This window comes from Neomonachus schauinslandi, chromosome 9 (assembly GCF_002201575.2).
Source record: "Neomonachus schauinslandi chromosome 9, ASM220157v2, whole genome shotgun sequence".
In the NCBI taxonomy this organism is placed as follows: Eukaryota; Metazoa; Chordata; class Mammalia; order Carnivora; family Phocidae; genus Neomonachus; species Neomonachus schauinslandi.
In genome coordinates this window covers 99,554,196-99,567,933 of record NC_058411.1, presented here as the reverse complement: position 1 = coordinate 99,567,933, position 13,738 = coordinate 99,554,196, and the positions used below count along the sequence as shown (strand labels likewise).

Sequence of the window (13,738 nt, the reverse complement as noted above, 5' to 3'; positions counted from 1 at the left end):
AGCTGCACATGGGAAGGGCAGAAGTGACCCATCCTTAGGAGATCTTATGGAGGCAAAACCTACTCTGGGAGTAAATGGGGCTGCAGGGGAAGCGTGAGGCTACCCTGACACTGGGGGGTGAAAGGAGCTCCGGAATTCTAGGCTCAGCATACCACTTTCTAGCAGTGTAACCAGCTCAGCAAGGAGCTTGCTTTTGCATTGCCTCGGTCTCCCACCTGTTAAGTGGTGGAGTTGGGGGAATCATCCTGGATGCCCCTTTCTGCTGAAAGGGCTGCAGGTCCTGCCTGTATAAGTGTTCTGGAGCATAAGGGTCAAGGATTTGCTGGGATTCTTCATGCACAGCTTGCCTTCCCTCTTCTCTGACCTGGGACCAGTGCAGTAAGAAGAGCCTTGCTCTCCAGAGGCACCATGGAGTCATCCAGAAGGGCCACTCTGGTCTTCCCACTGCTCGGGCAGTGGGGGGGGGGGGGGGGGGAATTGAGCTTCAACAATGAGAACATGAGTGAAGGCCAACCAGCCATTAACATCCAACTCTTCATCTCATGGTTCTTGCCTTTTTATTAAACACCTCTTATACACATCCTAGATGGATTCTATCTGTGATCTACTTGAACGTTTCCAGTGGAAGGATTATCTGTTCTGTTTTTCTATGGATAATTCTTAAGGTCAGGAGGAATTCATCTCCCCCAGTTCAAGTGCAAGGCATGATAGGGCTTTGTCCAAAATGGCAGAGCCTGGGTCTGAATCCAGTCTCCACACTACTAAGCTTCCAATGCCAAAGTATCCCTGAGACAGTAAAATCGAGGTAAAAACTCCAATCAAACAAACACTTGATTTCTAAGTTACTTCTCTCCACACCAAAACCCTCAGACCCTATCCACTGGAAGTGGCCATGGCCCCATCTGCAGCATGCTGAGGTAGGGTGGTCTAAAGAAAACTGATGGGTTTGGGACTCAATGGGCCTGAATTTGAATCCCCAGTCTGTTACAAGAGTAATAATAACCATTTCTCAGGGTTGTAGAATTAAATGAGATCTGTATACAAAATACCTCACAGTAGGAAGTCAGTGAATGGTAGTAGCTATTAATTACCGCTACTTAAGAAGCTTACATTATAATTAGTTAAAAAGGAGTTTACATGAAGTTCATCAAGCTAGGGGAGGAAATATTAAGGTATGTTATCTCTTAAAATCCCACCACTGATCTTCCTGAAGTAAGTTTTGGGGTGGGAAGACCTGGAGGGAGGGGCTGAAGCTCAGTGGTTTCTGGAAGGCCTCTGATTCTCCCATCCCCATGGACTGTCAGAAATGGTGCTGAGCTAATCATGTCTCCCTGCTCACATACCTTTGCTGGCTGCCTGGCACCACATTAAGGCCTTTCCTTGCATGCCTTGTGCTGCTCGAGGTCTGGCGTGAGGCCTACCTACCGTACAGCTCGGGGTTTTACCTTATCATCAGTACTTGTTTTCAGCCTGACCCCTGAATGCCCCTGTTAGGGGATAGATCTCCTGATTCACTTCCTTCTCAGAATTCTGCTGCATAAACAAGCCTAAGCCCTAAGATATAAATAATTCTAACTCTGATACCAAACAGACTTAGCCGCAGTATTGCCGCTATGCCCTGGGAACAGGGAGGGTGAAAGTGTGGAGAATTGAAAGGACCGGGGGTGGGGGGGGGAGGGGAGGGTGCCAGAATTTCTATGGAGAGTCTGGGGAGTTAAATGAAAGAATTTCTGTGCAAATAGTATGGAAAATTCCTTCGTGGTCCTTTACATAATAGAAGCTATTTCTAAGTATTTCTCCCACCCACCTTGGGACACACACAGGCATAAAATGACAAAGAAGCTCAACTTCTGATGCTAAGCCACAGTTGAATGCCACTTGGATGAGAAGTTAGTAACATTTTGGTTTTGAAAAGAAGGTAGGTGCCCAGGAAGGTCCTAGTTGGGCCATACACACACATAATACACAGGCATCTTCTGTGGCCAGAGTGCTGTGGGGAAGTTCAGGGGACAATCTCTCAAGTTTAAGCCTCAGTCTAAGGAGCCAGGAGTTTGTTCAGAAGGAGCAGGCTGAGCAAAGATCCATAAAAAAACATATGCGAATGGGTGACAAACATGAAATCACGTAGGAATGCAACTAGTTTTATGTAAATCCTCCAGAGCTGCAGAGGTGATGGAGATGAAGAGCAAGTCTGGGGGAAAGTAGTGTGGGCTCCCAGCGCGAGCAAGGGGAAAGGCTCACCTGGGGCTGATGGAGTGGTATTGTGGGCTCCAGCACACCAGTTCACAGCTGGGTCCTCAAGGAAGGACCCAAGGAGAGCCTTCAAGGAGGATTTATATGGGAGCAAGGAAAGGAGGGGGTCTTCGGAACTAATTGAGTGACTTCAAGAAAGAGAGGATCGTGATGCTTCAAGGGAATTAGTCTTGCTTGTAGGAGGGGCAGCCAGAGTCAGACAGTTAATTCAGGGGTTGGGGGAGAGGTCTTCCCTTGGCGGTCTTCCCTTGGCAATAGCCAGCAGCGAACTCGCCTGCCATTCTGGGGAGCTTCAGTAGATGCCCGCTTTTCCGGTAGCAGACCAAGACCCACGGTCTCCAGTGACCAAGGGAGGGCCACTCGATTGACACCTTAAGTTTCAGGGTTGAGCAAAGTGGTATCTTCCCTCAGAGCACATCATATACCTCTGTTTGCTAAACAAATGACATTATTAGTGTCTTTAAAAAACAACAACAACAATAAGTAACAGCTTCTCCTGAGCTAGGTAAGTAAGAATCAGAAGCTATTTATTATCACAATGTGTCAAAAAAATGTAGTTCACATCAGAGGTACATCAGTTTATTAATTTGACTGAATTTTCTCTTGGGGTTTTTTCCTTTTTGGGAAGTGATTTGAGCTGAGCCCGAATTCCCCAGAGAGCCTCGCATTAAAAGAGCTTGAAGTTTCGGAAGTGCTACTTGGGCTGTTATTTTAAGGCTGGCTCACTCTTTGCAGAAGCACCCTCTCCGGTTCATCAGTTATTGATCAAGAGGCTGGCAGAGGCTTCTGTCTCGAGAGAGGGTGTGCAACAGTGGGAAGCTGAAATCTGCCCATGGACTGCTTCAAAATGAAATGCAGCAGGGCAAACAGTTCCCTCTCTCCAGACTCCCAGGCTCGCATCTCTCTTGATATAAGAGATATAGACTTGTGGCATGTTTCCCCTCCATTTAATACATAGAGACTACCAAAAAGATCATTCAAGTCCTCTGACCCCCTCTGACTACACCACCTCCCCCCGCCCCCGAAATACCATCCACAAACCCACTTTGCAGAGAACAGTGGAATGAGAAACACAAGCATAGCCCCTCGGCTGAGGTGCTACTTGAGGGCAGTATGTCAAGGCGCCAATGGAGAATTCAAGTAATCCACACCATCAGTATCCCCCAAGTTTGCCTTCTAAAGAGACCACCAGGCTAAAAGTCAGGAAATGCAGGTTCTTTCATTGGCACTTGCACTAAAGCTCATACCCCATGGACACACCTGGGGGGCACTGACAAAGCACGCAGACGATCTTGTCCTATTATTTGTTTGTCAACCAGTATCAAACTTGACTGATTCTTCTGTTCCATAAGTTGTTTAGGTGCTTTGAGGTCATGCAGACCTAGCTTAAATTACAAGGCATGCACCCTTTTTACTACTCTTCATACATTTCCTCACCTGGGACGTGTTGATGGTGCCGGTGAATCTTCATAATACCTGCCACCTCCCTTCCACCTGGGGACCCTAGGAGGATTAATTAGATAGCATCTATAATATACTTTGCACTCCTTGGAGAAAGATTCTACATAAAAGCAAAGTATTATTATTTCTAAGAGGGATGATACTTATTAGCTCCTTGTAGGATCATTAAGCAAATAGATTATGCTTCCCTTTAGAGAAATTATCTCTCAGTTTCCTAATTCTTACATCTTACAGTCTATAGAACTGAATATACACTCTAAAAAGGCAGGGGGCGGGGCGGGTTGGTAGGTGAAAGAGAACGAGGTGGATGTCTAACCATAACTCGAGCCGTTGTTTAAAGACTTTGTCACCAAAGAAAGTAGACAGTACCTATCCCCCTCCCTCCGATTTTATAAAATGACCCTGTCTGCTTTATAACAATTACATAATAACGATGGCTCCGTCTCTCTAAGTTTGTTTTATGGCCTTATGAGCCTACAGTTGTTGAATCCTTTGATTAAATCGCATTATAGTCAAGTAGCTGTTCAGGAATCACAGGTTAATCACAGCACACACACTTGTGATATTTCACAAATGGACAACGTAAGTTATGAGTGGAAAATTTTAATCTAAACTCTGGTCCACAGAGATTTCGGGGAAAACTCAAACCAGTATTTATCTTCTATTCGCCCCATTTTCCAGATTGTGTCAAAATTCCTCATTTGGCACTTACGAGAAGCCCGTTCTCCCAATGAAAGCTCACTACACTGAGCCGCAAACTGCCTCAGTTGCCTCACCGTGTCGGTAGAGAACCTCTCACTTTCTGTTTTCCTTTTAACCTTTTTTTTTTTTTTTTTTTTTTTTTTTTTTTTTTGCTGGCACAAAAGTGCCATGTGAAGAATGATCCTCTTGCTGGGGGGAAGCCAACCAAAACACAAAGCAAAAACTGAAACCTTGAGCCCCTGACGTGAGTTTTGAGTGAATTGGAGAGGAGAAGACCCAGAGCAAGGGTGTGGTGCTTGAGCAGCGCGGCCAGCCCCCGCAGTCACGTGTGGGAGCTCGTGCGAATCAGATTGTCATCCATTAAACTCATTCACAGGAAAATGTAATGTGGGTCGGCGGGGAGAGCCATGTGGTGTCGCGTGCACGCTCCTTCACCATCCCTACGAACGGGAGTCGGGGGTGTTCAGGGTGGAAGGCTTGAAGCCCAGCGGGGAGAACAGCCGAAGGTCACCGCCGTCAGAACCGAATCGGTGGCCCACGAGGCCCGATGTCCGTGTCTCTGCTACAGCCCTCTGTGGATTAGCGCCCCTCCGACCTAGATCATGCATCCGAGGTGCCCACCGCTGTAGTGCTGTCTCCTCATTCTCGCCCCTGCATTCTTGGTCATCCTTTTCAAGCTTTTCTCTCTTCCATTTTATTTGTTTCATTTTTATGAGAAGGGTTCCGCTCCTCTGAGGGATTTCAACAAAAACCGGTCAACTTCTGGGGGCAGCAGGGGCAGGGAGAAAGGAGAAGACGGGACACTTGGCTGGAGAGAGCCCTGGTGGTTGTTTTTATTCTTCGCATCTCGGGCTCCTCTGCCCCACCCTCTGAGAGTGTGCCTCCAGCAACTTCAGGGAGCCGCCCAGGCAGTATGACAACACGGTTTGTGGGCTGTGTTTGCTTCTAGGATGGGTGTGATGAAAGCCTGGTAGCAACACCCTGCTTTCCTCCTAACCACGCGCTGATGGCGGCCCCTCCCACCACTCATCTCCAACCTGAAACCAGGGAAAAAGTACCAGAAAGGACCCAACATGTAAGCACTTAAAAAACAAACAAACAAAACCTTAGTTTTATATCTTGTCTGTTCACGTTTGGAGTCCCGCATCTTTGTCACAGCTGTGTCACCTAAAAGTAAAGAGGTAAAATTCCTTGAGGGAAATGAGGCCTCTTAAAGCCCATCTCATTGGAATTGACCTGTGTTTTCTTAAGAGCTTTTAACAAATTAGCAAAACCAAGTCTATTGTACTGTTCCCTCTATAAAAGTAAAACGATAGTCATTATAAAAAATCTGGAAAAGATGTAAAAGCAGAAAGGAGGGAAAATACTAGAAAATACTACAAGAAAATATTTTCTTGTAGACTTTCTTCCTTTTTTCCTTTGTTCTATCCTGTACTTTTCTCTTCTCCTCTTTCTTTCTTTCTTTCACTCAAATTCTTCTGATATCCCCAACGCCATGTTTCCAGGCTCACATATGTGGTATTTGGAAATATGCTGCTTTAATCAAAGCACAGGGCTGTATAAGGATGAAATTAAATGACCGCTTAGCACTCCTCCAGCACCTCCTCCATTCACACTGGCCAGAGAGGATATGTGATGTGAGCTGCCATCCTCTCTGTCCCTGAAGCAACTAGAAAAAATGTTAGGATGGCATCAACCTAATTGCCCTTAAGCAGATGAAGCCTTCTAGTTCTCCTGGTAAAACCTGCTGGTGACTGTCCTTATCTGCCTCCCCCCCCCCCCCCCCCCCCGCCACTGTTGATTAATTGCAAATTTGCATGCTTCGAGACAGAGAGGTGAACACTTGTGCCTCTCTGGGGTTCTCTGTGCATTCTGTGTTCATTGAGGAAAATGGAGCCAAGTGGGAATGTGGCCAGCAATGCAACTGGCTTTCAGATGCATGTTTCTGTAACACATCTTAGTGCTATATTTGTCAATGGACTTAGGGCCTCAGAGAACTTTCCAAGGTGAAAACCTAACATTGCTTCCACGGACATTGAGGGTAAAGCCCTTAACCCTGCGACTTAATGAGAACAAAATTAAGTGCTTCTTTAAGCAGCTTAGATTTATCTTGTCAATATAAGTGACGGGAGGTTTCTTTGTGTGCTTTAGAAAAGAGATTGTGTGTGTGTGTGTATGTGTGTGTGTGTTAATCTAAAGTATCATCTCTTTGCTTCATTATGTCACCATCCACACTGTTCCTTTATGATAGACAGGGTTCATCTATTCCCCTGCTCTAAACTTAATTACTTTGCAATTAATTCTTTGTTGAAAATAGCAAGGCTCCTAAACTCGGAACATCTCATTGTGAGAAAGGCTGTTTATGGATAGAGGTCAAGAGGACGAATTGGAATATTCCGCAGCACTGCCACAGATATTTTGAATGAAAATGGCAAGAGAGAAAAGGCCCATTCCAAACAAAGTTGCCACAGGAGGTGAGGGCTTCCTCCCAAACAAACTGAGTTAAGAATTTCAAACATAGCACCATAGAAAACTCTCATTCCAATAATCTGCATGAACTAACATTTTTTTATGATCTACTGTATGGCAGCGACTTGCACATGCATTGAGTTAATCCTTATAAAAATCTTCCCAGCTAGGTTAATATTCATCCTCTCTTATAAATGATGTAATTTCTTAAGATGACACAAATAATGTAACACAGATAACTCCCTAATGTTCGTCCTGCGTGGCCACTGCTGAGTGGTTTGCAAACATAAGATCACTGAGTCCATTATGCCAGTTTTACAGATGAGAAAACTGAGGCTTTGAGAAGGCGAGGTGGCTTGCCGGGTGTTCCACCGCTGCTAAGTGCTGACCCCAGCCTCGGACTCAATCGTCTGCCTGTGCTCTCAGCTATAATCCTACGCTCCCTCCCTCACACAGCCCTCGTCCTTATCCTCCACGGACTTGGGAAGACAGGCTTTCAGGGAGTGTCCTGCATGTCAGTTGGTAGAGAAGGGACTCAGAGGAAATGACAGAAGTGTGAACCTGACGAGAGGTTATGGTTATTCTGGGGCCCATGAGCAGTCCGAGACTGAAGTGGTCCCTGCTAACCTCTCAGCCCTTCAGGCGACTCGCCGGATTTCGGAGGTCAGTGGTGAGCACGTTAGTGTTACAGATGGAGGAGGGCACCATCTTTCTGTCATACGGAAGTGGGTACATAAGGACAAGATGAGGAAAAATCAGAGCCCACCGAGTCAGGGTCATGTGCAACAGTGGAGGGTCTGGGGCACTGCCAGAGTTTTGCATGGAGTAATAGATAAATATCGTTGAGTGAGTGAATGAATGAATTCTCACACTTGTAAGGGCAGAGGAGAAGCAGTGCATTGGTGAGTTCTAAAAATTTTGCCCACTTTACCAAATGTAGAGAAACTGAATCTCAGATTAGAAGTTTCTCTTTGAGACCCTGTGAGTCAATAAGATCTGCTCACCTCCTCTGTGGAAGTTCCACTAACTTCTTCAGACCCTGGTGGTTCCTGTCTCAGCCTCTCTTTAGAAACTTAACATATGAAGCATGAAGCATTATATTATGTGATATGAGACTTATAGGAAGACAAGGCACTCACATAGAGCTGCATGTTACTTGCAGGCATTCACTGATTTTTTTCCTTTTATTATTTTTTTTATTGAGGTATAGTTGACAGAAGGCATTCACTTTTGATTCATTAAGTATTCAAAAGATATATTCTGAGGAGCTACTATGTGCTAGGCATAAGGGCAGGAGCTTAGAATTCAGAAATAAAAGGTATTGTCCCTGTACTTAATTGGAAAGAGTGATGTTTTATATCTGTGGGAGGGAGGATGGTGGCAATAGAGTGTGCATGGGGCATGGGTATAGACAGATAAGCAAACAAAAATAACGCAGCACGATAGCTATGAAAATGGTAAGCACGGAGAACAGAAGGCAACTCCAGGGGGAATTTAGAAAAGGTGGTCCTCCCTGGAGGTGAATGCAGATGGCACCTGGGCTCAGCAACTGGTGAAGGAAATACGTCCCCGCCCATCCCACACTACTTCCCTTGAGCTGTGACCAAGCTGCACAATAGACCACAGGCAGGATTGAGGGTGCACTGGGGAGAGACAACCAGCATCGCCAGGGTGTGATGATGAAGTGAAGACTGTACTGAGTCTGGAAAGTTTAATGGGAATTAGCCCAAGAAAGCAAAAAGGAATAGCATTCCTGTAGAGAAAACAAGACCAAAAAGCTCAGAGGTCTTTAAGTACATGGAGCATGTGGGGAGCTGTAAAGGCTGAGAAACCAGGTGCCGTTCTTCATTAAAGAACTTCCTTGATGCCTCAAATACAGCACTGTATTGGAAAAACACTTATGGCAAATGAAATACATTGAAAAGATACCTGACTTTTTCCCTTGCTTTGTTTTCTTGCTGTTCTTTTCCCCAGACTAAGTAGAGGATGACTAGATTATGCTCAGTTCCCACATCCTTAAGGAGTGAGTTGAAAGTATCCCTTGGATTCCTGTTCTCTGTGAGTGGAATGAAAGATTTCCCTTAAGCATCATCACATTGATTCTGCTTCTTCCAATTTCTGCAAAGCTGAAGAACTCTGGGATTGGGGCTATGGTCAGACAGGACCAAGGTCAACCACCCCTCTCCCCTTCTCTTACAGCGGGCTTTACCTTCCCTTAAGGAATGCATTGCTGCTGAAAATCGTGTTCTGTAATACGTCTTTGCTGGCAATTGCCCTGGCGAAAGAGAGTAATGAGGAAGGGTTGTTACATTTTAGACACTTTTGAGTAGAGTGGTAAATTGTTATTCAAATCCCACATGATGGCCAGTGTGCACATTATTCTTCCCATGCTCTAGTTTTTTCATAAAATTCGTGCTTCCCCTGTCCATCCACCTCCTCCCACCTCGAACCCCTGTTTCTCCTAATGAGCACAATTCCCATATCTGGGCAGGTCAGCCTCTCTGCAAGGTCCTTCCAGTCTCTTTGACCTCCCCGGCTTTCCTCCTGGACAAAAAGCAAATCAGCTAGCAAAATTGCACCAGGAATATCACATCATGTCCTATGTGTGTACTTTGTGTGAAGTCGGTGAATGGAGCCCTCTTAGCTTCTGGAATATAATGCTATTCTAAACCAATTTGGGTAAATAGCACACAGAGCTTTATTTATAGAATCAGCCTTATTTGGAAAACTATTAAGTATTAAAATGTCACCAGTAATTTTCACTGTGAGTCAATAGTAAATATACTAAAGATAAAAGTGAAACTTTCAATGATGCCAGTGATCTGTTAAAGAAAGTGTTAAGCATTATGCTTCACTACATAATCCCCATTTTACATAGAAATCAGGAAACATGCCCAGGTTTCAGCAAAAACAAATTTAAGAAACGGATGCTCCAAATCTTAATGTTGCCCTCATTTTCTAAAGAAGGAGTGAGTCGACTCAAATTCTATACATAAAATTTTGGGGCTAGAATTTGGCTCAAACCTTTTGATATTCCTGATTTTTCTTTTCTTACATGACAGACATAGGGACATACCTCACTTGAGAGAAGAACAAAGACATGAGACAGTTTGTATATTGTTTGGACTCAAATCACAAGAGTGGAATAATTTATCTATTAAGTAAGCTAAAGAAAGATAAAGAAAAATATATCTAGATGAATTCATTTGAATTTTTAAATTAAACATGAAAAATAAAATCATAAAAATATTTTTTAATTTTTTTATTTGTGTATAGTTGATACACAGTGTTACATTAGTTTCAGTGATTCAGCAACTCTGTACATGATGCTGTGCTCACAAGTGTAGCTCCCATCTGTCACCAGACAACACTCTTACAACATCACAGACTCTATTCCCTATGCTGTGCCTTTTATTCTCATAACTTATTTATTCCATAACTATAAGCCTGTATCTCCCACTCCCCTTCACCCATTTTTCCCATCCCTCCAGCCTCCTTCCCTCTGGCAACCATCAGTGTGTTTTCTGTATTTATAGGTCTGATTCTTTTTGTTTTTTTACTTGTTTCGTTTTTTAGATTCCACATATAAATGAAATCCTATGGTATCTGTCTTTCTCAGACTTATTTCACTTCGCATAATACCCTCTAGTTCCAACCATGTTGTTGCAAATGGCAAGATTTCGTTTCTTTTATGGCTGCATAATATTCGTGTGTGTGTGTGTGTGTGTGTGTGTACCATATCTTCTTTATCTAGTCATCCATCTGTGGATACTGGTTACCTTTATATCTTGGCTATTATAAATAATGCTGCAATAAACATAGGGGTGCTTGTATCTTTTGAAATTATTGTTTTGTTTCTTTAGGTAGATACCCAGCGGTGGAATTATTGGATGATATGGTATTTCTATTTTTAATTTTTTGAGGAACCTCCATACTTTTTTCCACAGTGACAGTACTAACTTGCATTCCCACCAGCAGTGCACAAGCTTCCTTTTTCTCCATATCCTCACCAATACTTGTTATTTCGTGTCTGATTTTAGCCATTCTGACAGTATATGGTGATACCTCATTGTGGTTTTGATTTGCATTTCCCTGGTGATTAGTGATGTTGGGCATCTTTTCATGTGTCTGTTGGCCATCTGTAGGTCTTCTTTGGAAAAATGTCTCTACAGGTCCTCTGCCCTCATAAAAATAATTTTTAAAAATATAGGTGAATATGTTTTTGAAATAGACAAAGTCTTTACAGGCATACAAGCAAAGGCAGAAAACAATGAAAGGTTAGATCCCACCCCTTTAAATAAAACATTTTTTAATTTGCACATGTGGATAAAGCCTACACAAAATTTAGAAAGAGAATAGCAACACACGATTACATAATTATTAGAAATTGGTAAGTAAAAGACTAATACCACATACAAAAATGAGCAGAGATATGAACAGGCAATTAACAAAAGAGGAAATACAAAAGTCAGCAAACTTAGATAAAGCAATCTCAAAAGTAAACAAAGATACATAAATTAAAAGATGGTACCTTTGAGTCAACTAAGTATCAAGGGTTATTTTTCAGGATAATGTTCACGTTGGTGAGGATGTATACTACAGCAGGAGTTATAAATTGATAAACTCTATAGGTCACGGGGTTAATGATATATATTAAATTCTTTTTAAAAGTTAAACTTTCGAGAATGTATTTTTTAAATAAAATACAGAATGTCAACAGAGATACATAACAAGGATATTTATGGTAGAATTATTTTTAATAACCAAAAAAAAGGAAATGCTAAAAGGGCTATAATTATCAGTATGTGGTGGAATTCATGGGAATTTTAACTCTCATAAAATTCATCTCCATGTTCTACAGTAAATATGTATTACTTTCATTTTTTTTAAGTACTGATGTATCTTTCTTAAGAAAGATATTGGGGGGCGCCTGGGTGGCTCAGTCAGTTAAGCATTGGATTCTTGATTTAGGCTCAGGTCATGATCTCAGGGTCCTGAGATCAAGCCCCGCAGTGTGCACGTGGAGCCTGCTTAAGATTCTCTTTCTCCCCCTCCCTCTGCCCCTCCCCCTACTCTGGGAAGGAAGGGAGGGAGGGAGGGAGAGGGGGAGGAAGGAAGGAAGGAAGGGAGGGAGGGAGGGAGGGAGGGAGGAAGGAAGGAAGAAGGGGAGGAAGATACTGGAACGCTTTCACAGTGGCCTATCAAATAGGGGGCCAGCGGTGGGAATGGTTGGCCCTGGGGAAGGAATATTTTATCACTGACATTGCTTAGGGTTGTCAGCCCATGATAATAATCAGAAGCAAACCAGCTTTTATGAGGTTTTTCATTGTTTTTAAAACATTCCCTGCACGCTGGGCAACTGCTCCTCCATCATTCTCCCCTCCTTGACTCAAGATTGTGGCTGCTGACACTTCTGGAAAGAAAGAGGAAGGGGAGACACCTTAACTTCAGCATCTAGTATGTAAAAATCACTTGCAATTGGCACTTACACCAGTTTCTACAATAAAATACATAATCACTTCATGACTACAAACACCGAAATGTTTTTCCAGCTTACCTAGGTGATCCTACTTCAGGAGTGGAGTGGCATCATTTTCACTTTGAAGGCTTTTATATTCTGCGTGTGTGTGGAATCCCACAGGAGCCTCGTTTGTCCTCTCACACAGGAACTTCACAAGTGAGAGTCGCTGGCTGACTGAGCGGTGTAACTCCGTGTTTCTATCCCGGAGGAACCGTGAATGAGATACCATATAATATGAATAGATATCCCCCTAGGCACCCTATAAATTTATTATAAAGCACTGGATTTTGCGATAACAAAAAATAACTTATGAAATTTGAGGAAAGTCTAAAAATGAGAAATTTATGTCTCTCCAGGGTCACACCAGACCACAGATTCTACTAACAGGCCTGATTTCATTAACACAGGAGCAGGCCTTATTTTATCCCGAGCAGGCAGAAATACTTCAGTATGGGGCTCTGAAGTTTCCAGTGTTTGGGCCAGAAAGTAGGCATAAGTCAACCCACTTTTCTGGAAGGAAATAGCAAATGTGGATAGCTCTGTAGGTTGAGGCAATAAGAGCGGCTGATTAGATGATGCTTTGTTTGCTTTTAACATCCACTTTGTAAAAGATCTTTAGAAAGATAAGATTTGGGATTATCGGACTGTACTTGGAAGATAGGGGTGAGGGAGGCCTCATTCGGGCAGCTGTGTGGGGCGTATAGCATCTAACTTGGGCTTGTGGTTTTTGGAAAAAAACAATATGTTGGGGTTTATGTAGCTCTTTAAATGTTTATTATCCGCCCGCCCCCCCCCCCCCCCCCGCAGCTTGGCATTTAGGTATCTTTTAAGGAAGTCATGAGCAAAGCTAAAAGTCACAATATGGGAATTACTCAAAATCCTACGAAAAACGATCCATACCAATTGGAGTTGTTTTTAGTTCAAGAGAGCTGAAAAATCTCTCCGCGTTTATTGTGCCAGACAGTGAAGAGTGATGGCAAGACCACGTAAAGCCTCCTTCAAAAGTCAGCCCCTCGTTTTTTTGCTCCGGTTAAAAACCCTTTCGAGTCTCAGGAAACGGGTTCTCTCTTTCAATTGCCCACCCTAAATGCAGGTACTATTTATCTATTATATCAGTTTAATGAGAGGACCATCTCACGCTCATTAAGCTGATTTGAAAAATGATCAGAAGAATCGTGACTGTGTCCTTGGAGAATATAAATGCCTCCAAGGCTGTATCCATTTTAGGAAAACCAGGTCTTCTACCTTTGCTCTCGCTTCACCTCAGCATTTTCTTCCACAGCAGAAATAATGCATTTAGTCATTTTGGAACAACGGTTTAATACATTAATG

General features: G+C 43.2%; 1 protein-coding gene across 1 annotated transcript in view; it reads left to right on the top strand.

Moving 5' to 3' along the window:
• Window positions 1-13,738, top strand: part of RORA (RAR related orphan receptor A) — a 705,545-nt gene that overhangs the window by 499,650 nt on the left and 192,157 nt on the right. The gene's annotated exons all lie outside the window — the stretch shown is intronic.